This window comes from Callithrix jacchus, chromosome 1, assembly GCF_049354715.1.
Source record: "Callithrix jacchus isolate 240 chromosome 1, calJac240_pri, whole genome shotgun sequence".
Classification (NCBI taxonomy): domain Eukaryota; kingdom Metazoa; phylum Chordata; class Mammalia; order Primates; family Cebidae; genus Callithrix; species Callithrix jacchus.
In genome coordinates, this window is record NC_133502.1 from 183,002,650 (window position 1) to 183,029,886 (window position 27,237).

The 27,237-nt window shown below is 57.7% G+C and overlaps 2 long non-coding RNA genes across 3 annotated transcripts; one reads left to right on the plus strand and one right to left on the minus strand.

Moving 5' to 3' along the window:
• The first annotated feature begins 8,588 nt into the window (after positions 1–8,588).
• LOC103795550 (uncharacterized) lies at positions 8,589–24,170 on the plus strand. Of its 2 annotated transcripts, XR_013527271.1 has the most exons (3): positions 20,396–20,527; positions 21,247–21,459; positions 21,620–24,170. It is a non-coding gene; the product is annotated as an uncharacterized LOC103795550 (long non-coding RNA). The 2 variants fall into 2 exon arrangements; XR_008473548.2 differs by lacking the exon at positions 20,396–20,527 and adding an exon at positions 8,589–9,017 and having other exon boundaries at positions 21,247–24,170.
• Positions 18,772–26,553, minus strand: LOC144579521 (uncharacterized). The gene is made up of 2 exons (XR_013527272.1): positions 26,149–26,553; positions 18,772–21,721 (listed from the first exon to the last, which is right to left on the minus strand). It is a non-coding gene; the product is annotated as an uncharacterized LOC144579521 (long non-coding RNA).
• Positions 26,554–27,237: the final 684 nt, after the last annotated feature.

The window sequence follows — 27,237 nt, forward strand, 5'->3', positions numbered from 1 at the left end:
TGTGCCCTGAAACTCGGCCACTCCCTAAGCCCCTGTGAATGGTTGGTGCCACAGGAGGCTGGACTCACTTTGCCATCTTAGGAGCTGCTGCAGGTCCAGAGGAGCCTCCCTGGGTGTTACACATCCTCTGCTGCCAGGGCCTTTGTTCTGCCCACCAAAAACAGCCTGGGCTTCTCCAGAGGGCCCCAAGTGAGAACGGACCCTGAGGGAGGGCGGAGTCCTGGAAGTACCCACCCACTCCCTCTGTGCCCCGCAGCCCTCTGCCGATCTGGCGTGGGGGCCCTGGCCCACCCAGGCTCCCTGCAGACAATCTTGCACACATAAAGCACGTGGGACCCTTCTGTGGTCTGGAAAGGGGGTTGGTCCTGGGGCCTTGGGAACTGGGATGTGGGCTCCGTGTTGCAGGGCCTCCCGTCCTGCTGTGGGTGTGGCTATATGGCTGAGCGCTGCTGTGTGAGACAGCAACACAGGTTGGAAGATGGCTCTGTGCCCTGGTGGTCCCCTGGACGTTAGGCACAGTCTCCATGGACACCTATCTTCGGGGTGAGTGAGGGAGCCCTCAGAGTTCTTAGACCAGGGTGCAGGGACAAAAGGGGAAAGCTCAGGTGTGTGGGTGCAGGAGACAGACCCCTTGGGGCTCCAGGAGAACCCCAGGAAGGGGAAGCTTCCTCATGGGTTCCCAGGGCCTTGGTGCTGGTTTTAATAATGGAGCAAGGAACTACATGGGACTTCCTGGGGTAAGCGTGGTGGGGGAATTTGGTGCCCCTCCAGGGACATGAACGCCACCCCCTGCTCCTACCAGCCAGGCAGAAGCTCCAGGCTGCTGGCTGGCATGGCATCACAGGACACCCCAGCCTTGGGCCTCCCTGCGGCATCTGGTTGCCATGGCGACTCCTGGCCAGGGAAGTCCCTCTGGACCAAAGATGCTGGGCCTGATAAGTTCATCACCAGCACGCTCAGGCGGTGACAGCCAGTGTGGGCTGGGGGGCTATGAATTGAGAGGCATGTGAGGGCGGGGCTTAGGCACCTGTGGTGGGGGCAGGGACACATGGCTCTTGGATGGGTGTTACTGAGCTCCCCATGCTGCTGTCTGCCGTTGGCCAGCAGACAGAGTGATGGGAGGAAGGGCATGCATGGGGAATGGGGTACATCCTGGGAGAACAGAGCAGGCCCTCATAGAGACCCTGGTACAGGCAGTGCACACTCAGGGTGGAGGAGGGGGCCACTGCTGTGCCTGAGGACATCTGCACCTGGGTGGCCAGAGGAGGTCAGGGAAGCCTCGGGGGCCTCAGGAGGGAGGGGCTGGGTCGTGGAGACGTCGGGAAGGGCCATGTGGTGCCTGCGTCCCAGACCCCGGATTCTTGGAGGGGCACATCTGCCCCCCGGCAGAGACTCAGCATCTGGGCAGCCACATCAAGTGTGGCTTTTTCCACCTGCCCTTCTGCCCTCTGCACAGATGTCCCAAGGGAACCTGCAGCCCCCAGAGCCGCGTCCGCACCCTGGCAGAGGCCCAAAAGGAGCCTGAGGTAGGCAGGTCCCATCCCACCCCCTCGGTTATAACTCAAGGCCGTCAGAGGGTGCTGGCCCCCAGGACAGATGCACCGTGCCCGCTGTGGGGCTGGTGGTGTGAGGCAGCCCTGCCCCCTGCTGGCGATGCTGGGACAGCGCGGTGCTCTTGTCCCTTCTGGCTCCTCCAGGCCAGTGGGGGCCACAGTGGCTTGGGCAGCGGGAATGATTCCTGAGTTAGAATCACCCGGGCACTCTCCCACCCGGCCACACCCCTGCTCACTGCAACAGGCAGTCCAGGCAGGAGCCGGCTTCATCCGAGTTTCACCCAGATGCCTGGCGGTCAGCTGTGTGAGAAGCTGGGCATACAGTGCTGCTACTGGGTGGCAGGTGGGCTTGGCCTGCAGCAGGGGCAGGGGCAGGGGCAGGGAAGGTGAGGGCGGAGTGGCAGGGAGGGGGGGGTGGGCCCTGCCCTCTCTGCCTCAGTTTCTCCATCTCCACAATGAGGACACACTCCCCACTTTCCAAGGCTGTTGTGACCAGGGCCTTGGCCACCCAGAAAATGCTTTACAGCCGCCACTTCCTCCCTTCTTTTGGCATGAAGAGGCTCTAATGCAGGGCATGGGGGGAGAGGCCGGGCAGACTCAGTCCTTTGCTCCCAGGACAAAGGGTGGACAGCAGGAACCCTTGGAGATTTGACCTGGGATCCACCTCTGGGCAAGGCCAGGACCGTGGGCCTGGGTTCCAGGGCCTGGGGGCCAGGAGGTGGCATCATGGCTCTTGCCCACTATGGGGGATGGGGGAGGTCAGGTACCACAGTGCCTTCCAAGGTGAGCAGTGGAGTCCTTGAGGTCCAAGGGCAGAGCAGAGACCCCTGTGTGGGTCAGTGGGGGCACTGGGGAAGCACCAAGGGGGGACTCAGTGGTTTTCCTTCCTTCCCCCTCCCTCTTTCCCCCACTTCCCGTTCCTCCATCGCTCCCTCCATTCTTCCCCCTCCCTTCCTCCTTCCCCCTTCCTTCCTTCCTTCCCTTTCCTCCTTTCTTCCCCTCCCTCCTTTCCCCCTCCCTCCTCCCTCCTCCTTCCCCCTCCCTCCTTTCTTCCCCTTTCCTCCCCCTCCCTCTTTCTTCTTTCCTCCTTCCCTCCTTTCTCCCTCCATCTTTACCCTTCCCTCCCTCCTTCCTCCCCCTACTTTCTCCCCTTTCCCCCTCCTTCCTTTCCCTTCCCTCCCCCTCCCTCTTTCTTCTTTCCTCCTTCCCTCCTTTCTCCCTCCATCTTTACCCTTCCCTCCCTCCTTCCTCCCCCTACTTTCTCCCCTTTCCCCTTCCTTCCTTCCCCCTCCCTCCTTCCTTCCCCTTTTCCCTCCTTTCCTCCTTCCTTCCCTCCTTCCTTCTTACTTCTCCCTCCCTCCTTCCTCCCTACCTCCTCTTCCCTCCCTCCTTCCTCCTTCCCTCCTTCCTTCTCCCTCCCTCTTTCCTCCCTCCTTCCTTCCCTCTCCCTCTGTCCTCCCTCCTTCCTTCTCCCTCCCTCTTTCTCCCTCCTTCCTTCTCCCTCCCTCTTTCTCCCTCCTTCCTTCTCCCTCCCTCTTTCCTCCCTCCTTCCTTCCCTCTCCCTCTTTCCTCCTTCCTTCTCCCTCCCTCTTTCCTCCCTCCTTCCTTATGTCTACCTCCTTCCCTTCTTCTTCTTCCTTTCCCCTCCCTCCTTCCTCCCTACCTCCTCTTACCTCTCTCCTTCCTCCTTCCCTCCTTCCTTCCCTCTCCCTCTGTCCTCCCTCCTTCCTTCTCCCTCCCTCTTTCCTCCCTCCTTCCTTCCCTCTCCCTCTTCCCTCCCTCCTTCCTCCTTCCCTCTTTCCTTTTCCTTCTTCCCTCTGTCCTCCCTCCTTCCTTCTCTCTACCTCCTTCCCTTCTTCTTCTTCCTCCTCCCTCCCTCCTTCCTTCCTCCCCCCTTCCCCCTCCATTCCTTCTTCTTTCTCCCTCTCTTTTCCCTCCCTCCTTCCCCCTTCCTCCCTCCTGTCCTGGAATCAGCCATTTCTCCAAGGAGCCCGGTCCTTTTATTGGAGAAGGGCTTTAGAAACCAAGACCCGGGCGCCAGGGTGTCCACTGCTACCGGGAGGTCTTGGTTCCTTTGTGTCTCTCTCGGCAGACAGAGCAAGAAAGTCATGTGTGCTTCCTAACCTGTGCAGACACACATCTGTCTGTGAGGGTCCTCCTGAGCAAACACTGAGGCAGCTCTTGTCCAGAGTGCTGGCCCTGAATGCCACCTGCTCTGCAGCCACACTCCATACTTGAGCAGCGGGCTCAGCTCCCCTGGTGAGATCACTGCTCTCCATTCTTCAGTAAGAGCTGAGCCCTGGTGTGACCTTCCTGAGCTTCATGTCGCAACACTCACTGCAATTCTCACCTGGGCCACAGGGGAGACTGAGGCTGGGGAGGGAAGTGCTTTTGCCCATGGGCCTCCAATGGGCATGGACCTCAGGCCTGGTTTTCTAACCTTCACACTGCAGGAGGTGGGGTTCCGCTGCCCCCCAGATGGGCTGGGCCAGGTTTTGGCAGCTACTGTTGCATGAACGGGGGAGGATGAAGGCCCTGCCTGGCCAGCTTCCCCCAAGGATGGACTCCCTGTTCTTTGGGGGCCCTGGGACCTGTCTCTCTGTCACGGAAACAGGCTCTGCTGCATCAGTGTCACCCCTGAGGGCAGCAGGGAGGCGTCTGGATCCTCAGGGTTCCTGCCCCAGGAGCCTGGAGCGTCGGTGCCTTCCTGCTCTGGTGGAGTAGACGACAGTCCTCAGGACAGGCCTGGACCAGAGGGAGAGGCACAAGGAGGAAGGGAGGAGGAAAGGAGAGAGGGAGCAGAAAGGAAAGAGGGAGGAAGAGGAGAAGGAAGGAGGGAGGGAGGGGGAAGGAAGGAAGGAGGGAGGGGGAAGGGAGAGGGAAGGGAGGGGGAAGGGAGGAGGGAGGGAGGGGAGAAGGGAGGAGGGAGGGAGGGGGAAGGAGATTTTTAATTAATTACATATATGGTTCCCATTGGATTTCTATTGAACAGACTCTGCAAACTCTGCTCTCTCCCAGAGCCAAGTACAAGACCTAATCTCTGCAATTTCCAGGCTGTATTTGCTGAATGAATAAATGGATGGATGAATGTATGGGTGGATGAGTGACTTGACAACCCTTGCCCAGGGGTGGAGGGGGACGCTGTTTCCCACAGTGCTGCCTCACCACAGGTAGCTGTGGAAGAACCGTGGCCCAGGTGGGAGGGGCCAAGGCTGGGGTGCTGGGGATTCCCCCTGAGCAGGCCCAAAGTCTAACCGCCCAGCGGCATCTTCTGGGCACCACTGCACAGGCTGGACTCGGCCCTCACAACCTTCTCACGTCTGCCTGGCTCTTACTGGAATGGCAATGTTCTTCGTCCCCAGGGGCTTCGTGTTGTCCTCCCAGCAGCTCTGTGAGGGAGGAGGGGTGAGAAGCCCAGGTTCACAAAGGAAACTGAGGCCCAGAGAGGAGCGGGCCTCACAACCCACACAGCGGTGTCGGGACTCTCAGCTAGAGTGATTAGGGAGGGGCTTCCTTAAGGGCTTCAGAGGGAAGCCTGGCCGGCCTGCAGCACTTCCTGCTCTCCTGCTGCTGGTCCTGGAAGGAGGGAGGTGCTTCTGGGAGGCTTCTCGCTGGACTCCCCTCACCTGGCACTCGCTGGGGTGCCGCTGTCAGAGGCAGCATGTCTGTCCTACAGCACAGAGGCACATTTGCCACCGAAGACCTGTTCCTTGATAACTGTCACAGCTGGGGAAACTGAGGCTACTGCATGACCAGCAGTGATCAGGGGTGCTGCTGTCACCTGGGAGCGCAGGAACATGTGGAATCTGCAGCAGCACCCTGAGGAGGCAGGTGAGGAGACTCAGTGCCCCATCACCCAGAGGGAGGAGGAGGATGTGGATGGTGGGGCACCAGGGAGCTCGGGCGCAGCTGTGGGGTTTCCTCCAGGCTGAGTGGGGTGGTGGTGGGCGGGGATTTCTCTGGGGTCCTGGTCCTGGTCCTGCTGAGCTGGTGATCACTGTTGTGTGTGCCCGTGACTCAGTTTCCCCTGTTTGGTGTGATGGGATGGGCATGACCCTGTCACAGGACTGCTTGTGGCAAATCTTCCTCCACACTTCAGCTCTTGCATTTCAATCTGAAAGGCCCCCTCAGGCTCAGCCTGTGCAGGAGCCCCCTGTGTGCTTTGAGGTAGGGGGAAGCAGAAGGGGGGTCCCAGCTCCCAAATGCTGCCCATCTGGAGGAGCCAGGGCCAGTGCCGGTGAACATGCCAGGAGTTGTGGGTGGACCAGGGCCTCAGCCTGACACCTGGGGAGTGTCCCACCCTTCTCCATCTTGGACTCTTGCTCTTGCATACAACCCCCCACATTCTTGGTTAGTAAGACCTGGGTTAGAGGCCTCAGGGCCAGGGGACTGATGGGGGGAGCTTTCCTCTTATATGAAAATTTTTGGTGCTGCAAAGAAAAAAAATCAGTACCGGGACAAAAGATCTCTCAGCAAAGCAATTCTTTTTTTGTAATTTCTTGCAGGAAGGGCACCCTTGTTAGCAGTCTTGCCACCTAGAGTACAACAAACAAAGGAAAACACACAAATTTATCCCTTACGCATGTGGGGTCGTCCTCACTGCTGTGTCTGATCTCTGTTGGCTGGAGCCAGACCTCACAATCTAAACTAAAACCTGATTGGCCAATAACTTAAAACTTTTCTAAATGGGGAAAAGCAGTGGAGAGCTGGGACATGCCCGTGAGCACGTCCAGCACAGATATCTTCGTTAAAGTACAAGGACACGGAATGTACTGCATGCCTGTAAGCATGGAGTGTCTCACAGCTACATAGGATAGGGCTTAACAGAGAACTACTAGCAAAAAGCAAGAAGACTTTGAAGAAAGTGTTTAAAACAAACTATTATTTCTAACACTTATGATTTTTCTTAAACAAGAAAGGAAACTTTGACGAGGAACTTTACTCCTTTCCACATTTCCTAACAGAGGGGCAGGGTTTGGGGAGGATTTCTCATTTGTTGGGGTTGGATGTGATTGGGGAGGGGAGCAGAAAGATGTGGGCTCTGTAGAGCCTCTGAGTCTCAGGTAGTGACCAGGAGCCAAGGGCCCTGCTGGTGGTGCAGGCCTGGAACCCCGTCCTTGGTCACTTCTGCCCTGCCCCTGGGAGACACAACTGTGGCCTCTGGAGTCACGCATGTCAGGTCCCCACTTGCTTATCCTGAGCCTCAGTTTCTGCCTCTGTGGAATGGGGTAATCCTAGCACCTTGCTTGTGGCGCTGCCTGAGCTGAGGCCTGCAGTGGCTCCCCTCTGGCATCACCCCAACACTCAGTGAGGGGCAGCTGTGCTTGACTCAGAGCGAGAGACCTTCCAGGTGCCAGGCTTTGCAGCCTCATTGGCCTTTTCTAAGGGCCTTTCTCTGGGTGCCCAGGGAGGTGTGTGGTTTGCACAGAAGCCATGACAAATGTGTGGGTCTAGGACCCAGCTGCTATGAAGGGCCTGGGAGAACCGGACGTCATGTGTGTGGGGAGTTGACCCCAGCTATGGGGCAGAATGTCACCAGGCTGGTAGTGGGAGTGGAAGGAGGACAGCATGGAGCCCCTGGAGATGAAGGACGTTGCTACACTGGTGAGAGCCAGGCAGATGTGAGAAGGGCATGAAGGCCACATTCAGCCATGTGCAGTCATGCCCAGAAGATGCTGCTGGGTGGTTTTGGGCCTGCTCAGCAGGAATCCCCCAGCCCCCAGCCTCAGCTCTTCCCACCTGTGTCCCAGTTCTTCCACAACTACCTGTAGTGACATGGGGTTGCAGGGGCCTGGGGTCAGCAAACTGCAGACTGTCCAGGGCATAGAGGGCCAAGTGTCAGTGTCACTGGAGGGCGTGAGGTCATGGCAGCCTTGGGTGGGGACAAATCATCAGGGCAGGACCCAGGAAATTTCCAGTAAGTACACACTTAGTGAACTTTGAATGCAACAAACAAGTTGCTTTAATTACAAACAAGGACTTTAGAGAAAAGCAAACTATCAAAAACCTCAAGTGAACTAGAAGCAAATGGACCATGGGCCGTCCAGTCATTTGACCACTCTAGTCAGTAGCAGGAGCTGCCCACAGCACTGTGATGAGGACTCTGAGGCCTTGGGTGGGTGCAGCAGACTCAGGCCTGAGAGGGCACTGATGGGACTGCCACTGTGCAGCTGCGTGCTTCAGGGGGTTGGAAAGTGGGGGTGTGGGAAGGCAGGCAGCTTAAAGGTCCAAGGCTAGCAGATTTTGTTCCACTGTCTCCCTGAATTTGGAACTTGGTGGTTTCCTTGCTGTTGGCCATGTCAACCCCTCTTAGGGCTCTAGAAACTCCCCCAGTCCCTGAACACCCACGCTGCCCCACCCTACCCCCCACACATAGGGAGAGACCTTGGTTCTGTTTGGAGAGTTACAACAGCTTGTAAAGCTGGGTTGAAATTTTCTGAGTTCCCACTGGGTGGCACCCTCTAATTATTCCAAGCTTTAGGATTTATAAACCCAAAATACCTTATTGATGAAAACTAGTAAAGCTTGTGTTTGTCACTGAATTCTGTGAATGAGAGCATTGAATTAAGTCGTGTTCAAGGAAGGAGGCACGTCACAGACCCTTTGTCTTCTCTGCAAGCGGCTCTGTTTCCTTGGCTTGCAGGGCAACAGTTCATGGGAACTGTAGCAAAAGCAACTTCCCCGGAGGTCAGGACGCTTATGACACCCATCACAACGAAAGATCCTCAGCTTGCTTCCCCAGAGAGGCCGTGGGAGCTATGTGCAGGGTCAGCCCTACCCGGGTGTCTCAGAGTATACCCAGTGCGAGGGGAGAACATCCTTAGGCGCCTCCGTCACTCGGGACACAGCTGTACCTGGTGCCGGGGCTGTCAGCATTCCCGTCCACCACCTGAGGGCAGCGTCGCTGCGCTGAGTGCACCCGGCAACCAAACTGGTGGCCCATGCTGATTGGCTGAGCCCTGATGTTTCCCTAGCAACCACCTCCCGGCTCCTCCCTCTTCCATTTGCCTAGTCCTGGAGCATGCTACTCAGTTTGATTTGCAGGTGCTGTCTTTTTGCTCTCTGTCCCCGTGCTTAGGGGCCAAGACATTGCCCCAGAATGGACTGTGGAAGCAGGGATGGACCCACATAGGAACATCCCTGATTTCATCTTAGCCAAAGGGTCCTCCTTTTCCTCCAATGCTTGTGTTTTCCACATTCTGCTCTGGAAACGAAGAACAAAATACAGAGATGGTGCTTTCAGAGCCAGGAGTGAAGGCGGAGAACTCTGTGATGCTTCTGCGATTCCCGAGGCAGAGCCCCTGCGTCCCTCCCTGCCTGCCGCCCACCTCATGAGCTGGAGAGAGCGTCCTGCCCCTGCCTGCTGCTGAGGGGAGGGAGGGGATGCAGAACACGGGCATACAGGAGCATAGAAGTGGGATGCCTGGGACATTGGCCCCTGATTAGTCCCAGGGGAGGTTTGTGGTAAGTTTTTCTGGAGCAGCTACAAAGCGACTATGAATTCTAATGACTTGAACCCCAGTGGGACACATGTAGTTGTCCCCAGAGCCTGCAGAAAGCCTGAGGAGGGTGCCTTCTGAGGTCAACGGGAGAAAGCGCATGCCTGGAGCCTGCTCATGGTGTTGGGTGCATGCCTGCATCTGGGGCTGGAGCCCTTGGTCTCAGATAAGCATGTGAGGAATCAAGACGTGGGGCAGGCAGTGAAGGTGGGAGGTGGTGGGGGGTGCCTATTTGGACAGCATGGCAGGTGGGCCTTCCTGGGAAGCCGACCTGGCTGAGTCCACTTGGGCTTACAGACAGCAGCTTATTGCTCACGATCCTGGAGGCTGGAAGTCCAGGATCAGAGCACCTGCAGATTTGTCATCTGGAGAGGGCCCATTGCTGATTCATAGATGGCTGCTTCTATCTGTGTCCTCACATGGCAGTTCTCAGAGACCTCTTTTATAAGGATGCTTATCCACTCATGAGGGCAGAGCCTCCCAAAGGTCTTACCTCCCAGTACCATCATCTTGGGGGTTAGGATTTCAATTCATGACTTCTGTGGAGACACAGATATTCAGTTTATAGCAAAACTACACAACAGTACAGGGAAAGGCACCCCAGGCTGGGGGAATAGCATATGCAAAGGCTCAGAGGCAGGAGAAAACCGAGGTGTGCAAAGAACAACACAGAGACACATGGAGAGAGAGGCCGGTGATGAGGTGCATACCACTGGGGCTGAGCATCCTCCATGTTGCCCAGGCAGACATGCTGGAATTCTGGATGCCTCTCAGTATCGCCCAGACATCCAGCAATTCCAGCACCTCTTCTCACCCCCTCCCCTTCAAAGGCCTCTTTCACCTTTCACAAATGTTCCCTCCTGCTCAGGAGGGTCAGCTTGCCTGGCCTGTGTCTTTGCCTCCTCTTTCCCTTCCCTCCATCCCTCTATCCCTTCTTCTGCCTTAAAGACTCCTCCCTGAGAAGGAAGCCAGCTCCCAATCTTCCCCCTGTGCCTGAGCACAGTCTGGGTTGAGTCTTTAGGCTTGGTCAAGAGTGCATCTGCAAACCTCTTCACTCCTTGCTGGCTAGAGCTTACCATCTTCTTGGCCAGGTCCTCTGAAACCCCAAGACAGGCACCCAGTGGGGCTGATCACATGAATAAACTGGTTGTAGTTCCAAGAGGTGGGAACTATGGTTTTGTAAATTTCACAAGTTGTTTGCATTTCACAAGTGCACAGGTGTACCTTGGTGAATCAGAGGCTCCAGGGCAAGGCTCATGGTGTTTAGCCCTGAGCACCTATCCAGCCATCTACCTACACATCTATTCACCCATACACCCATCCATCCACCCACCCATCCACCTACACACCCACCAATCCATTCATCCATCCATCCATTTATTCATCTATCCACCCACCCATCCATCCACCCATCCACCCATTGACTCACCCAGTCATCCATCCACTCAGTCACCCAACCATCTACTTATCCATTTTACCCAGTCACTTATCTATCCACCCAGCCAACCCACCCATCCATCCATCCATCCATCCACCCATCCATCCATCCATCCATCCATCCATCCATCCATCCATCCACTTGGCCAACCCACCCACCCACTCATCCATCCATCCATCCACCCATCCATCCATCCATCCATCCATCCATCCATCCACCCACCCACTCATCCATCCATCCATCCACCCACTCATCCATCCATCCATCCATCCATCCATCCATCCATCCATCCACTCGGCCAACCCACCCACCCACTCATCCATCCATCCATCCATCCATCCATCCATCCATCCATCCATCCACTCGGCCAACCCACCCACCCACTCATCCATCCATCCATCCACCCACCCATCCACCCATCCATCCATCCACCCACTCATCTATCCATCCATCCACCCACTCATCCATCCATCCATCCATCCATCCATCCATCCATCCATCCATCCATCCACTCGGCCAACCCACCCACCCACTCATCCATCCATCCATCCACCCACCCATCCACCCATCCATCCATCCACCCACTCATCCATCCATCCATCCACCCACTCATCCATCCATCCATCCATCCACCCATCCATCCATCCATCCACCCATCCATCCATCCATCCATCCATCCATCCATCCATCCATCCACTCGGCCAACCCACCCACCCACTCATCCATCCATCCATCCACCCATCCATCCATCCATCCATCCACCCATCCATCCATCCACCCACTCATCCATCCATCCACCCACCCACTCATCCATCCATCCACCCACCCATCCATCCATCCATCCATCCATCCATCCATCCATCCATCCATCCATCCATCCATCCATCCATCCACCCATCCATCCATCCATCCATCCACTCGGCCAACCCACCCACCCACTCATCCATCCATCCACCCACTCATCCATCCATCCACCCACCCACTCATCCATCCATCCACCCATCCATCCATCCACCCACCCATCCATCCATCCATCCATCCACTTAATACATTCATCCATCCACTTATCCATTCAGCAAATACAGCCTGGAAATTGCAGAGATTAGGTCTTATACTTGGCTCTGGGAGAGAGCAGAGTTTGCAGAGTCTGTTCAATAGAAATCCAATGGGAACCATATATGTAATTAATTAAAAATTTCCTAGTAGCCACACTAAAACCAGGTGAAATAAGTGTAACATGTTATTTAACCCAATATATAAACAATAGTATAATTTCCACATGCAATCAATATAACAATTACTAATGAGATATTTTACATTCATATTTTTGTGGCAAGTCTTTGAGATTTGGTGTTAATCTTACCCTTACAGCACATCTCAATTTGTACAGGCCACATTGCAGGCTCTCGAAGCCACATCTGGCAAGTGGCTTGTGTATTGGACAGTGCATGTCTAGAATGTTCTCCTGGTGTTGCATGTGGGCAGCAGATGTGGGCTGATCTGTGCCATGAGGAGGCCATAATCAAGGTGCTATGGGAACACAGAGGAGGAGCAGCCATGGGTGGAAGAGGCTGAATGGCTTCCCAGAGGAGGCAGCCCTGGAGCTGGGAGCTGAAGGATAAACAGGAGTTCTTCAGGTGTGAAATAGGGAAAAGAAAATCTCCCAGTTTCCTGGTGCCCTAAGCAGGGCTCATGAAGGTGCAGCTCAGCCTGAAGAAACCAAGGGCCATTAATGACCTTCCCAGCAGCTGCTCTTATGGACCCATGGTTCAGGTCATCTTATTTCTCCCCCGCTCCCTAGGCCAGTGTGGATGTTTCCCCATCTTACAGTGATGCACACTGGGGTCTGAAGATCCAGCTACCTACAGCCACGGGTTTCAGAGCATCTGCCATGAGCTAGATCCCCAGATGGTGGGGTTGGACGTAGGAGTGGAGAATGTGTGGAATAAAGCTCCTTCCTTGCTCTGACCCGTAAGACCCCTCAGGGCGCTGGCTCTGTGGGCCGCTGCTGGGAGACTCACCGTCCCACTGAGCTGCCTTCTCCCGTTGATGGTGGCCCTGGAGACCACATGGAGTCAATTTCCCAATTAAGCTAATTGGGAGAATCATGGCCTGCCTTTCTGGTTATCAGCCTGGAGGGCAGCCTAGGGACTGCCCACGGAAGAGTCCATAAATGTTGAGCTATGCTGGCCAGACCTTGGGACGGTATCACCTGGTCCAGCCACTGTTTGTAAGGACTTTCTGAGATCACGGAGACCTTTAGGCTACTGTGCGTGTGCCTGTGAACTTCCAGGCTCTGTACCTGTGTGTTATAGGAGGAAGTGCGGGTGGGTGGCAGGGGGGTGGAGGTGGGGCGGTCTCTGAAACTTGTCTATAACCAGGCATGGCCATCTGGCTCTCACTTGGGTGGTTCGTCTTGGGTTTAACTGCAATCTCTCTTGCTGCTGACTCAACATCCCCCTGCCCGTCCCCAGTGGTTGGGGCCCCAGGTGAGCCCTGGCCAGCAGGGCTGCTGGCGATTGCTATCCGAGACCAGCCTGGAAAGCTGCCATTTTCACTAAAACCCTTAGACATGCATCTTCCAGAATGTTTCAATGAAGAGCCTAACGAAACCCACATCAGAGACATCTGTAGCTAGATGAGCAGCGTGGGAGTGTCCGGCCTGTGACAAGCCCTGTGTGGCCATAGGCACACCCTTTCCCATCACACGAGGCCTCGGCTTTCCCTCGTGGAAAGAGGGAGTTGTTCTGGAATCCACACTCTATGGCTCTGTGTGATTTGGTGGGGGCAGCAAGGCGGCCTCCCCTTCCCACTTCTGCCTCCCTGCTGCCCGGGATCCCAGCAGTGGGGCTCTGTCCTGAGGGTTAGCACTGCCCTCTCCCTTCTCAGATGCTTGCTGCACATCTCAGGGTGGAACGGGCTGACCTCATTCTTTCTGGGAGCCAGAAGGGGCTTGAGCAGGGCCCAGCATGTGGCCACTGCAGAGTGCTTGCTCTCAGAACCCAAGTTCTACCTGAGGTTCAAGAGAGATGCCAACACTTCCCAGGAGGCAGCCACCACCCGGCCCCCAGTTCTAGGGTCCCCCAAGGCATGGACCAGGCCCCAGCCAGCTCCTCCACTGCTGGAGGTGGAGCCGGGGGTGACAGGAGCAAGCCGTATAGCTTGGGGTTGGTTTCGGCACCCTCCTGGCCTGGGTCTGTGACCTGGGGCACGTCACAACCCCTCTTCCTGCCTCCATCCCATCCTCTGTACAGTGGAGGTGGCGACAGCTGCTCTGGCTCTCGCTGGACTGTAATTTTGTCTGTGGTTTTCTCTGCCTCCTCCCCTCTCCGCCCGTCTCCTGGGACTCATTCAAGCTGACCACCTCCCAGTGTGGCGCTGGTGGGTTGTGTGCAGGAAAGGGTTAACTCAGCAGCCCTGAGCCGTCCACACCCTGCACATTCCAAAGAAAGGTCTTGACCCTGGCCTAGCTCCTGGGAGGTGACCGCTGACCTCTACCCACTCAGAGTATACCGTGTGATAAGTGTCTGCGTTTGCCTGGGGATCTTGGGCCATCCCAGTGATCATGATGTCATTTACCGTGGGACCTTGGGCTATGCTGTACCAGCTCATCATCCTGGGGGTGAGACCAAGGCCAGGCACACGGCAGTCGGGCATGTCTTTCCGATGGACCCCCAGCAGGAACCCTGGGCCCCAGGGCGTGGCTGGGCCTCCCAGGCTGGTGCACATGAATTCTGGGAGAATCCAGCATTGTCTGCCTGACTCCACTGAGAGGGGACACCTGTGTGCTGCAGCCTGGTCTCTCCTGGACCCTGCCCTCTGGAGATACCCGGTTTGCCGGCTCGAGACCATGTCTTTTCACGGTGCTAAGCCCTGGCCTCGGGTGTGGCTGCCTGGCTGAGATCTGTGAGCCGTCCAATATGTTACTGAGCCCGAGGGTGGTTTGGGGATCCTGAACTGCGGTGTCAGCATTTCCATTGACAGGTTCTGAGGGCAGGTGACGGGGAGATGTCAGCCGGGGCTGACTATATGAACTTGCAAGTATTGTTTCTGAAACAGCCCAGGGAAGGTTCCAGGGCCGTTTCTCTCCCTTTAGACATTTTGCTGAGCTCTTGCCTGGCCTTGGCACCTGTCCCCACCTGTCCACATTCCCAGCTCTGCCCACCACGGCCTATGCCTACACCCAGGGATGGCCCAGGTCAGAGAGGGGCAGGCAGTGGTCTGAGGTCGGGAGTGAGCCTGCCCCGCCCGCCCCTTCGGTTCAGCATCCTCTGAGCGAGGGAGGCAGGCAGGACAGATGCATGCCGCGGGAGAAACCCTCAGGTCGTCCCTTCCCCTGGAAAGGCTGGACATGCTTCTCCAGAGACCCTCACATGCGCTGTCTCAGGGATGCCTTGGGCCCCAGCAGCCTGTGTATCCAGCGGCCAAGCCTCTGATGAAGCCACTTCCCCACCTGGGGCCGCCTTCTCTGCCTGTGCCTCAGGAAACCCTGGGCTTCCTTCAAGGCCCTTCTCCCGTGAGTAACCCCTCCGTGGGCTCTGCTGGGTCTTCTGAGACCACTTCCATCCTAGGTGCCTGGGTCCAGGTGAGGCACTTCCTGCTGCCAGCAGTGGACAGAGACTGGTTTTAATTAAAGCTCCCAGCAACCACCCCTATGGCCATGGAAACAGAGGTTCTGGTGGAGATGTGGCTCCCAGGCCACACGTGTGAGGTTCTGGTGGAGACGTGGCTCCCAGGCCATACGTGTGAGTAGCGCAGCTGGGAGTGGTGCCTGGGGCAGCCTGAACCCAAAGGCTGGTCTTGACCACAACGCCCTGCTCCCTCCCAGCATGGTCTCCGCTCAGCCCACAGCTGGGCCAGGGCCTCAACAGCCAGGGAGGGGCTGTCCCTGACGCACTGTGGCCCCAGGGCCTGGTCCTCTCAGTGCCTGGACCCCGGGCATGAGGAGGCAGGGGATTGGGACCTGCCTGGAGCCTGCCGCTGCCCCAGCTGCTGACGTGGCCGCTCCCGCCCACCCTGCAGACGTGGCCGCCCCCACCCTGCCACGTTGCCACTTCCACCCCGCAGGCAGGAAGTTGCACGCTCTCGCTCTCTTTTTGTAAATTTTTGGAGGGCTGTGGTTGCAGGAAACATCTGGATGTGGTCCAAGGAACATAATAAAAAAAATAGGAGAGTAACGGGGGAAGGCGGGGCAGGGGGAGGTTTGGAAAGCCATCTGATTTCACTTTGCAAAGACAACTGCAATTATGCCTCTGAGGGTTCACAGTCACTTCAGATTTAAGCCATGCGGTGACGTCAGTGGGAAACTATGAAGCTCGTGGACTGCGTGGTGACACACACCCCACGGAACACGGTCCGGGCCAGCTGCTGGCCATGCTCGAGCCCGCCAGCCCACCAACAGGGGGTCCCTCCCAGGAGGAGGGGAACTGAAGCAGGGAGAAGGGTCCCTTGCTTTGGATGTGCTGGGCTGTCCCCTCTCACACCCTCTGAGCTCCAGCTGTGCCTTCCCCTGCTCAGACTCCATCTACCCCATCTGACCTCACAGGCTCCTGGACAGAAATGGCCTGGCCTTGCCTAGAGCTCGGCTTCCACTCCAAGACGAGCTATGGCGGCTCTGGGCTGTTGGGGGGAACATGGCTGGGCCCTCAGGGCTCCCCATTTTCCAAATGCCCCAGGATCAGCTATTTCTACAGTGTCCTGTAGCATGGGGCTGGGGGTCTCCATCCTCCCAGCATCCTGTGGGGTGGGCTGGTGTCTGTGTCCCTCTGTGTCTTATGGGGTGGGGTCTGTGCCTCACACAGTGTTCTTAGCTTCTGGTCACCATCTCTGTCCTTCCTGCCCTGAGGTTATCCTGAGCTGGGGTCCCGCCTGTCCGAAATCTCAGGAGCTGGGGTGGTTCTCTTTGCTGTTCTCTCCCCGAGAGTCCAGGGGCTTCCCAGGGACAGTGCCGCATCCTGTTGGAGCCCAGGCCTCTGGGCAAAGGACACAGCCTTTCCTATGGACCTGCCCCAGACCCCTCTGGTGTTTGGAGCCAGGGGACCCCCAGGGTGGGAAGGGCTTGCCTCCTGCGTGGCCAGTACTTCTGGCTCGAGTCGGCCACAGGCAGGCTCTGAGCTGGTGGCAGGGTCCCATCATCTCCAGGTGTGGTCTCGAAACGAAACACCTCAAAATGAAACCTGGAGAAGCCCATTCCGTGGTGTGGATGAGTGGGTCTGCTGAAGGCCTGGGAGTCACACCCACCAGTGTTCATGACAGCCAGTGGGTGCTGTGGCCCGAGACCCAGGCCCTGCCTCTTGCACATGGTCCACCAGGGCTAAGGCCTGCAGCCCTCCCTCTGGGCCCTCTTCAGTCAAGCCTTTGGTGGGCTTCTAAGGCCCACAGGGAACCACACCACAGACCACCTTCCCACTCTGCAGGTGGGCGGCTGAGGCCCCCTCAGACGGGACCGAGCCACAGGGCCTGTAGCCTGGCTCATCGAGGCCCAGTGGCCTCCACCATGGCCAGGGTAGGAGGCAGAGGGCCACAAAGCCTGTGGTGTGGCCCTGGGGTTTTACATTGGGGCTCTGCCTGGAATGGGGCCCTGGTGTGATAGGGGCCAGGGCTGGGGCTGAGCCTGCCTGGGCCGAGGGGCTGTCTGGCCAGAGCAATTCCTCAGCAGCAGAGCCTTGAGTCATGGCTGGGTCCTCCCGGCCTCTGTGGGGCAGGGGGGTGGGGGTGGGGGCTGAAGACATTTTTTCCATGGAAAGCAGCCGCTGGCTCTCTGCTTACTGGGGAGCTCTCTGTTCCCGGCCCCCCGCCTGCTGCTGATGGTTTGGTGGGGGCTGTGGCAGTTATTTGCTGGACTTTCCACTGGCCTGGATGGGATGAGAGCTCCAGGCAGGGGTCAGACAGCTGGACTCTGGCCCAGTCCCATTTTGCAAGTGTGTGTCCTCTGAACCTGCGTTTTGCCTTCTGCCAGGGTGGGGGCTCTGGGGAGGCTGGATGCTGAAAAGCAAGGACTGGGCTGTGATGGGCCACTGGGCTCCAGGTCTCCATTAACTCTTTAAGGGAAGGGTGGGGCGGGATATGGAGGGAGGGGTGCACATCTTCCTCCCGAGCCTGTGGAGCGCGAGGTGAAATTGGCAGATCTTCTGGGAGTTTGCAGCTGCTGCTGAATTTAGGAGTAGCCACCCTGAAAAATTCCCCTGGGGGCCCTGGTCTTGGACCCAACAGCTGGTGGGGAGGCACCCACCTGCCCCATGTGACCCCCAGCTAATTATTCTCTGAGAGACACTGGCTGTAAAATGGTTGGTCAGAAGCCTGCCCTGATCCCCTCGAAGGCCTCTTCCCACCCCATGGGAGAGACCAGCATGGCAGCCCTGGAGCACAAGGCCATGCGCTGGGGGTGGGCCTGGGCTCTGGGGCAGGGTCTGCCATGGTCAAGTGTGGCTCGGTGTCAACTGGGAAAGCAGAAGTCTGCAGCCAAGCTGGGGCCCTCCCTTCCCTCTTCTCCCTGCAGCACGGGGCGGGACGGGGTGAGGGCAGGGAGAATGGCAGACAGGCCGACCTCGGGCTGTGGGTATCTAGCCTGAAGCCTCCTGGCTGGGCATGGCTGCAGCTAAGAAGACCCCACAGGGGAGGCTTTGTGACCATCTCCATCCCGACCCTACCCGCTCCTCCAGGAAGCCCTCCTGAGTCACCCTTGCGAGTCTGAGCTCCTACCTCTTTGGATCCTGCCTGTCGTCCACACCTGACTGCCACACCCTCTAGGTTTTTGGGAACACAAATCTTGTCTCTTGGGCTCGTGGTGGCTATGCCTCCCTCCTGCTGGCTCTGTGGCCCTCATCACTGGAGGCCTCGCCCCTTGGGGCTCTGCCATGTATGTGCCGTGGGCCTAGTGGGGGTCTCACAGCACTTCACCGGCCCTGGTAGTCATGTGGGAGCAGCCCCTGCACACCTGGGCCATCACCCATGGAGGACATTTCCCAGACATGGGGAGATGTTAACCTCTAGCCCTCTGGGACCAAAATTGAGCCTGAGTCTGAAGATGTGGCCTAACTCTGGCCCTTGGGATGGGGAGGTCTGACACCGCCTACCTCTCTGCCCCTCCCATGCGGCCTCCACATGGCCGTGGGTTCCTCCGAAGGGGCTCTACCACCTGCTCCCTAGTATGGAACACCCTGGGGTCCCATCTCCAAGAGACTTTCTGGGTGACAGATGGGACACTGAGGCTCAGAAAGGGGAGGATGTTGGCTGAGGGTCACGCGGCGGGTGGAGTAGAGTCCACACTGAAACCCAGTACCCTGGTTATCAGCCAGGATGAGCCCTGTTTTTGGTATTTGCACTGAGAAGCGTGTACATGAGAAGGAACCTTCCGGAGGAGAGTTCAGTTAAAGCTGATGATGTCCTCGCTCAGCTGGCCTTTCCGCTGTTGGGGCTTATTCTTCCAGAATGTTCCAGCACAGCCCCTCCCATGACACCCTTGGCTCCCACACTCCAATGTGCACTTCTGCCAATGCCTGTCCATCACGTGCAGGTGCTGGGCCTTCCTTCCTGGAGGCTGCCCACGGAGCTGCTGTTCTTTCTAATGGTGCTTATGGACCCTGCTGGACTCTGCCTTGTTGGGCATTCTCTTGTTTTCTCTGTGGGGCTCTCACCAGCCAGTGCCGTCATGGACCCTCCTGTCCATCTGGAGGTGCCCTCCCGGATGGAGTTCAGAGGTGACATCACTGGGTCCACTTCACATTCTAAAATTCGATGGGACCTTGGTGGGGCTTTGGTTCTCTGAAGAGGAAGTGTGAGGGGTGCCCTGGGGCCATTGGGAGCCTTCACCCAGCAGGAGTCATCTATGTGGGGAGCTGGGCTGGGGTCTCTGCCTCCTTCCAGAAGGTGTCAGGCACCCCCTGGCCCTCCTGGGAGAAGCTGAGATAATAGGTGACCAGGCCATGAGGGGTGGCCACAGGAGATGGGACCACAGGCTCTGGAGCTCCTCAGCTGGACAGAACAGCCCCCTGAGCTCAGAGAAGGCCTGTCCTGCTTGATAGAGGACTGGTCAGCCTTGTCCTGGATGGATGTGACTCTCAGCAGGCAGATGACCTTTATGAGACAGTCTGCCCACATTTCATTGCCTGTCCCTCTCCCTGTGGAGAGGAGGGGTGCTGTGGGCTGGGCAGGGTGGTAAGGAATGGCTGTGGTCCCGAGGCTGGGGGCCTTCTCCCCCTCCCTTGGCTGGCACTGTTTCCTGACCTGGCTGCCCTGAGCCTCTCTTGAGGGCTGTGGACCTGCCATGTCACCCTTTGTGTGACCATTCTGTCACAGGGCTCTGGGAGTGCCTGAGAGGACAGCAAGACCCCTCTCTGACTCCCAGAGCCCCACATTGGGAAGGGGGCACCTGCCATGTGCCCATGGGGGGCTGAATGGGCAAAGATGTTGAGTGAAAGTTACCACACACATGAGGTTTGGGTCCTGGGTGCAAATCTTCCACCTTCTTTCTTTAGGCCAAGAAGCCTTTGCAGCATCTGCCTTAGTTCTCTGTTGCTTTGTAACAAATCACCACAAAACTGAGTGGCTTAAAACAGCAGTAATCATTCATCATCATTCACAGTTTCTGTGGGTCAGGACTTTGGAAACAGCTTAGTCAATGGGTGGTTCTGCCTTGGGGTTTCCCATGAGGCTGCAGCCAGACGTTGGCCAGAGCTGCATCATCTGAATGTCTGGCCAGGGCTGGAGGAGCTGCTTCCAAGCTGGTGCACCACAAGGCTGGCACAATGCTTCCCTCCACGGTGCTGCTTGAGCATCCTCTCAACATGGCACTGGCTTCACCCAGTGCAAGCGATCCAGCAGGCCAAGGCAGAAGCTGCCCTGCCTTTAGGAGCAAGACTCGAGAGTCATGCATTGTTACATCCACAGTGTTCTGGTGGTCACCTGACCCCTCGGATTGCCAGCTCCAGCAGTGGCCTGTCTCTAAGACGGCTCTTGCAGCACTGCCCTATGGCCCATTTTCTCACATGCCTGGCTCCTCTCAACAGATTCCCTTGGCTCTGGTTTGCAGGAGTTTGGTCAGTGTTTGAATCGAACTGAGTCCCCAGGCCTCCCAGCTTGCCTTCGACCCCAGGTCACAGAGCTCACTGAACTCTGAAGGGCCTGCGTGGGCCATCGTGTGGCATGGGAGGAGCGTAGAGTGAGAGGGACGTGTGTTCTAATCCCAGCTGTGTGGCCTCACAAAGCTCCCTGCCCTTGGTTTCCCTATCTGTAAAATGAGGATATTGATGGAACTTTCTCCTGGAGGTTGAAGCATACCACCTGGACGGGGGCTGAAGCTGTGGTGGTGGGGGCTGAGCCAGCTGTGTGGCTTGTCAGTGTCCTGGCCTCCACCATGGGAGAACTGTGCCTGCCATGCCAGCTGTGGGAGGAGCTGGAGAGCTCCGAGGGGAGGATGGAGGCGGGGGGCGGAGAACACGCACCTCCCAGCTGCAGGCTGTGGTCAGTGGCTGGGACAGGAAAAGCTGGGAGGTAGGCCCGTTGTCTGAGACTCAGGTCACACACTCCGCCTGGCTGTGGAGTGAAGCCAGTCCAGACATGTGGGGGTGGGAGAGCATGGGGTGGTGGTGGCTCAGGTAGGAGGGCAGGGTAAGGGCTTCAGCCTTACCTGGGACTCCAGCCAGCTCCTGGCTCCCCAGGCTTCGTGGTGGGGGAGCACATGGATGTCCTTGTGGCTGGCTGGTCTCCGAGGCATTTTCTGACTCTTTGGAACGAACTCTGCCTCCTTCTCTTACAGACGTGTCAGTTACAGAGCGCTTGGTGCCTTTTCTTTTCTGCCTGAAGACAGAGAACAGCTTGAAGAGCAAAGGTGACAATCGTGCCAGAAGAAGGAAAAAATAATACTTTATAACGAGTCAGCAATGAAAGCCCAGGCGGGCAGGAGGTTTGCACTGAGGATGAAACAGGCTGCTGGTGTGGGGCCTGGGGGCCCAGAGGCCTGAGTCCATGGGTGAGTTGCTGGGCCCTGCCTACACTCCGGGAGATTCCACATCCATGTGCGTTGCAGGTCGAGAGTCTGTCCCCAGCATCTCCACAGTAATAGTTTTCATTCCCTGTCGCTCAATGCCCCCCCTTTTTTGTTGAGATGGAGTTTTGCTCTTGTTGCCCAGGCTGGAGTGCAATGGTTCGATCTCGGCTCACTGCAACCTCCGCCCTTCTGAGTTCAAGCAATTCTCCTGTCTCAGCCTCCCAAGTGGCTGGAATCAAAGCTCCTTTTAATGCAAAAAGAATAAAAAGTTTATAAAGGAGGAAGGAAGATGCCCACTTTAGATCTGTTTGGTCCCTGACCTTGGCTTAAGAGGGCACTGGTGCTCGGAGGTCTCTGCTGGCTGGGAAGAAGTGGGGTTGGGGGGCTGCCTCTGCCCTGCCCACTCCTGTCTGTGCCCTGGTCACCTCCTGCCTCTGCCCTGCCCACTCCTGCCTGTGCCCCGTCCACCTTCCTGTGTGGCCGTTCCTGCCCCCAAAGCCTGCAGCTGCTGCCCTGCCCCTGGTCTGCCCACTTCTTCCCAGGCTCCCTCTGAGATCTGCCCTTCACTCCACAGCAGGATGCCAGTTGGACCCAGTCACTCCTTCACAGCAAACCCTCCAGGTGAAGCCCACATTCCCGCCCTGGGCCAGCTGGGCACTCTTCCGTTCCCCAGCACCTGCCACAGCAGGGCTGCCTCCCCTTTGCATGTTTTGTCCCCAGAGTTTCTAACTCAAACCTTCCCTAACTCCCTTCCACCTGGTGCTGTCTTCCTCATCCCTCGGCACAGGGCTGAGACCCCAGAAACCCTGGCTGGGTTGTGGGCCCTTCCTTTGCACGCCCCCCCCACCCCGATCCCCGACCCCTTGGAGCTGCAATGCAGGTGTCTGCTTTCCTCACTGGTCTGTGACCTCCCTGAGGCCCCAGCCTCTCTGCTGTGTTCCCAGGGCTTGGCCCAGCGTAGATGTCCAGTGGGTGTCAGGGTGGATGCTGTGGCAGCAGCTCAGATGCATGTTTGGATGTTGCAATAGTGGTGTTGGGGCCGGTGGATGAGGAACCACCGTGGACATGCAAGCTGACAGCCCATGGCCACAGGAAATACACGAAATACACAAGGCCCATTTCCTTAGCTGTGGTCTCAATTCCAGAGTCAACACCAATAGGTGGACTTCTTCTTGTGCCTTCAGGCAGCCAGGCTGGGACCCAGATGGCCAGTGAGTTTTGGGTTAGCAGCCTCGGCTCCTGGAGACGCTGCTGTGGGCAGAGCTCCTGTTCTGTGCTGGAAATTTGAGTCCTTGTGGTGGAGAAAGGGAGGGAGACAGAGGATGGCTCATGGTGATCTGTGCCTCTCTTGGCCAGGGGGACGTCAGGGCTGGTGAGCATATGGGGTGGGAGGTGAGGCATCGTGAGGTCCTGGTCATGTCTCTCACTTGTGAGGACTTGACACTCACCAGGGCTGGCTCTTGTGGATGACATCGGTGTCATAAGCTCCAATGCGACATCAAGGGGTGTCCTGGAGAGGAAGGGAGGCCCACTGGCCTCTTGAGGGCAGAGCAGACAGCCTCTGGCTCTCTGGGAGGCCCATGGTATCATGCCTCAGCTCTCCCATGCGCCTCTGCCCTGCTCACTCAGCTGGCCTCCCTCATTAGTGCCCGCTCTGCGCCACATGAGCCACTGACCCATGTCCCTTGCTTTCGTTCCAATGGGCCTGCTGGCCTTGGCTCACATGTCCACCCAAGTCTGCACTTGGGAGATGGGGTCCTTGGTGCGGGACCCCTGAAGGGTGCCGATGACCTGGGCCCTACAGAAGTGCCCGGTTCGGGGAGGCAGGAAGCAGAGCTCTGGGGTGGCTTTTGATTTTCTGTTTCTCCCAGCCCATCCCAGGGACCCCTCCACCCTGTGACACCCACCTGCGTGTAGGCGCATGACCTGAGAGCCCAGAGGGGACCCATGAGAGGGGAGGGAGGAAGGTGGGCAGACTCCAATTCCAGCAGCCTGGAGTCACACTGGGACAAGTGGACACTCCACGGTGCATCTGTAGAGGAGGACCGTGTCACTGAGCAGCTCCTAGGCAGCTCAGCCATTCTGGAGGCCCCTGGGGCTCTATCCTATCAGCACCAAGCAACTGTGCTCCCAAACTCTGGGGCATACAGCCTAGGGAAGACGGGGCTTTGGGTGGCCTGATGGTGCCTCCTGAGGGACTCTGAGCAGGTCTGAATCTTTCCAAGCCTTTGTTTCTCAAGGTACAGAGTAGAGATGCTCGCCTACAAGACGGAAGGTCTGGGGGAGGGGGAGGGATTTCAGAACATGCGGCAGGGCATAACATTATTCTGTGCGGAAAGCATTTGCATTTCAGAAACCCCTTATCTGTCTAAAAGCAGAGCCTCCCAAAATAACTCGAAAGAACTCGTGTCATCCATCCCTCCCTGGAGCAACCAGGGAAGACAGACTCTTATCACAATCACAGTGATGAGAAACCTCCGTTGCACACGAAGACAGGTGGTCCCGGAGCCGCGCTGCCATCTGTCCACTTCAGGGCCCCTTCACCTTTCCAGAAAGCCGTTTGTTTTCCCGTGCATGCCCTTCTCCCCCTCCCCTGATTTTCATGTACCCCTAAGAGGGTTTGTAAGCCCTGGATTCTAACACTCCTCTGAATCCCACTTTTCCGTGGGAGCATGTACATCTCTATGTCCTCATCTGCCTCTTGTCGGTTTAATTTGCAGGGCACAGCGGTGCGACTGGAGATGGCAGGGCTTTCTCACCATGGGAACTGCCCCTGGAGCCCCTGGCCCCTTGAGGGGACCCGAGACTCAGGGAGGAGGGAGGTCTGCTTACGTCCAGGTGGGGCTGGCTGACCCATGTCCACGAACGCCAGGCAGCCTGCATCCTGTCTCGGCGTGGCCAGTGCGATGGCCTCCTGTTCCCACATCCAAGCCCTTCGCAGGCACTACCTCCTTTCCAGAAGGTGCTGCTGTCTTCTGTTGCTCTTTGTCAATCAGGTCCTGGGCCATGAGGTCCTGAACGTACAGCCCCCGTGTCCTCCTTCACAGGTGGGGGAGCTGAGGTTTAGGATGGCACAACCTGCCCCAAGTGCCCCAGCGGGATATGAGGCCAGGCTGCTGCATCCACCCCAGGACCCCAGCACCCTGCAGGCAGAGGCTAGGACCTCTGCATCCACCTCAAAGGCCTGTCCAATTTGCAGGGTGGGACTGCCCAGGAGGCTGACCTGACCCAGCTCCAGACACCAACCCCAGGGAATCCCAGTTCCCCGTGAGAAGGTCACCTCCCTCTCGCAGCCTCTGTTTTGTGTCTGTAAACTGGAGGCAATGTCATTCCTTGCTGCACAGGGTTGATGCAAAGGGGCAAGAGAGGAGGTGGGGGAGACACAGGTTGCCTGCAAGCCTCCAACACACGCTCTGTCAGGGATTTGATGCCCATGTGGCCCTCCGCAGGCCAGCATGGGGACCCCCTCTCAGAGGCAAGATCCAGAACCCAGAACAAGTATGTGCACTTGATCTGAGACCCTGGCAACCTCTTCCCTCATCTCTGGGCCTCAGTTTCTCCCCCTGTACCACGAGGTGCTACACTGGTTGATTGGGGTCCCTTCTTGGCCCACAGAGTTTGTGCAGAGCATGAAACCAGCGACCCAGGTGTCCGATGGGCCTCCCAGACCATGCAATGCTGCTGGTTAGCAACCACAGAAACAAACTCATCAGGAGGCATTCCTTGGCTTTAAAGACAGGCCGTTTGGAGAGGGCAGGCCGGCCTCCCCGCCCAGGGTGCCTGGCTTCTGGGAGGGGCAGGGCTGGGAAGGCGGTGAGTGCACGGCAGCCAGAGCTGGGCTGGCCGGAGGAGGCTGGCGGGCTGGGGCCCTGGCTCTGGTCAGGCTTGTTTTATGTCAGGGTGGCTCGGGCCATGGAGGAGCTGCTGCCATGCCAAAACAATGTTTAAAACATCTCGGAAAATGTGCAGCCACTTCTTTTCCACAGGATTCATGCCGAGTCTTCCTGGCTTGTTGGGGAGGGATGAAGACTGGCCAGCAGGGAGTGAAGAGGGCGGCCACGTGAAAAACAGCGAGAGCCTTTAGACTGAGGCGGGGGCCTGTCCCTGCCCTGCCTGCCCTCACTGTCTTCTCTCTCCCTGTCCCCTGCCCAGGAAGTCAAAGCTCTGTCGCTGTTTCTCTTGCCACCACAGACCACCCAGGGAAGTGGGCACTACACCCGTTTCACAGAGGGGCAGCCACAGTACTGGGTGGGAGATGTGGATTCTAACTTGCCCCATGTGGGGACTGGGAGCTGGATAGGCTGCAGAATATGTAGAGCCTCCGCACGAAGGACCTGGGAGCCAACTGCAGGCAAGTTGGGGAGCATAGTACCTCCCCAACTGGGGTGTTTCCGAGCTAACTTCATTTAGCACTGCCAAGTAGCAGAACAGGAACTTGGCTGGTCGGGAGCCTGGAAGGGTCATGTGGCTGAGGGACACCGACCCCTCTCACTCGGGCCCAGGAGGGGCCGTGGGCTCCCTGGGTCCCTGTGTCCCCAGGATCCCCCGCTGGAATTGGAGCCCTGGGGCCCTGGCCCACTCAACCCCCAGGGCCCTTCCACTGCGTTTCTTCCCAAGGAAAAGCTGGGTAACCTGAGGCCTGGGCTTCCCCCTTGAGGGTCTGAACAGTACCTGATCATGGCCAGGGCGGGGCTCACTGCAGCCTGAGTGCCTCCTGTGTATGCGCAGGCCCTGGGCTCCTGGTTCCTTCTTCTTGGGCTTGGAGGAGGTGGCAGGTCCGCTTTCTCCCAGGAGATACCCAAATGTTGAGTCTCGCACCTGGGGGCACAGCCGGCTCAGACTCTCGACCTCATTGCCCTCTCACGGGGGTTGGAGAAGGGACAAGCACACCCCTCCCAGGCAGGAGGGACATAGCGCTGGGGCTCCAGCTCCAACCCAGAGGTTCAGAGGGGACCCACGGAGGAAGCTGCGGCCTGCCCCTCACACAGTCACAGCCCCGGCCAAGGCACCCAGTGTCCTGTCTTCTGCGTCCCCCTCCTAGTAGATGCGCAGCCCTGAGCTGCTGTCTCCTGATTCAGATGGGCTTTAGTTGGCTCACGTGGTCCCATCAGCTGCAGTGGATGTTTTGCATAATGACGATTTGGAACTCAACCTATTCTACTAGAATGTTCAATTTCATGCCAATTAAGTTTGGAATTGAGTGATGTTCTCCAGGAGTCCTGTGTGGATGAGCCTCAGTGGCAGTGGCTGCAGAGACAATGCTGCTCACTTCAGCTTCTTCTCGGAGCTGCTCTAGCACAGGACTGTGGGCTCCCTCACCTGGCCTGGTCCCGAGGCCACTCCTGCCACTGCCCTGACCAGAGGGGCCACTGGATGGGCAGCAGCACCCGTGCAGGAAAAAGTCCTGGCCTGGGAGTTTCGGAGGCGAGGCCGGCTGGGAGGTACTTCTGCTGCTATGGACAGCTCTGCCTCCCTTCCTTTCTCACTCTGCCTCCTTTCCCAGCCCACATGCCTGTCCCACACCTGCTCCAGGAAGCCTGCCTGGACTGCCCTCCATCCAGAGTCTATGACCTTTCCATGCCTGTTCTGGTGAGGCCGTCGCATGCTGGGACCTCACTGGCTTTTGGGAGAAGCTCTGCGGTCCTCTGGCTGTGACTGACTCGCGTTCATCCTGGAAACATCAGGCTCTGGGTGGCCCAGTCTGAGTGCCGGAGTGTTTCGGAGGCTGTGGGTCCAGCCTACGGTCGGCTGACCTGGGCT